Raw genomic sequence first — 1,232 nt, 5'->3', positions numbered from 1 at the left:
TTATGTGCTTTTTGCTATGATGACAAAAAGAAGGAGAAAAATAAGATATTTGCAAGTAAAGGAATCTAAACAAGAACATTTTTAAGCAAAAAAAACCAAATGTGATTTGTTCTCAGTGGAGAAAATAAGATATAATTGCAAGTAAACCAAATGCGATTTGTTCTTAGTGGATTCGATACCTCAAGGCTCATTATCTCTCTGTTGGAGCTCCTCAAGGAGTAATCTCCAGAATCTATTCAAGAAATATTCGGAGATTAGTTGAATTATATTCAGGAACAAATCGTTAGATCTTTTCCTTCTCTAATCAAAAGAAATTTTAAAAAAAAAACTTGAACAAAATTCAAACAAAATTGAATGCACATGCTGAGGGGGAGAATCTAAAATTCTAAGAAAGCAAATTCATTAAATACATATAAGCCAAACAATTGATTGCATGATTTGAAGGTTTATATAATTTCAAATGAAAGGGGGAGCTTTAATTTCAAAATATATTGACTCATACCTTTCAATTTTGGATACACTAAATGACTAGACATTTGAATTCATTTCGAAACTTTACTACAATTTACTTCTTGATTGAGCAATTCACTTTACAAATACTCAATGTTTTGTCATCATCAAAAAGGGGAAGATTGTGGAGTGATTGAGTAAACCCCTATTTGATTTTGATGAGCTCAAAGCATTTGAGTATATTTTATATTGAACTAATGAATTCAATCTAGTATTTCAGGCAAATATGTGTGAATTTCTAGTTAAGTGCCTTAAGCTCCTGTTCAAAATAATTTGGATAAGTATTGGACTCAATTTGAACCAAAGTCTGCATCCCGAGTCGACTCCGAAAGATTACGAGTCGACTCCGAGTGGTTTAAAGGTTCTGGCATAAGCTCGAGTCGACTCCGGTACTCTACGAGTCGACTCCGACTGAGAACAGACAGAAAGATAGAAAGAAGAGTTTCAGACCCTGTCAGTGAGTCGACTCCAAAAGATTTCGAGTCGACTCCGATGCTTGCCGAGTCGACTCTCGACATTTCGAGTCGACTCCAAAGGGTAAGAGACAGAAAGACAGAAAGAAGAGTTTCAGACCCTGTCAGCGAGTCGACTCCAAAAGGTTTCGAATCAACTCCGATGCTTGCCGAGTCGACTTCCGACAGTTTCGAGTCGACTCCAAAGGATAACAGACAGAAATATAGAATGATGGATTTAGACCCTGTTACCGAGTCGACTCCAGAAGA

The sequence above is a fragment of the Phoenix dactylifera genome, unplaced genomic scaffold, assembly GCF_009389715.1.
Source record: "Phoenix dactylifera cultivar Barhee BC4 unplaced genomic scaffold, palm_55x_up_171113_PBpolish2nd_filt_p 000531F, whole genome shotgun sequence".
In the NCBI taxonomy this organism is placed as follows: Eukaryota; Viridiplantae; Streptophyta; class Magnoliopsida; order Arecales; family Arecaceae; genus Phoenix; species Phoenix dactylifera.
This window is presented reverse-complemented; position numbering follows the sequence as displayed.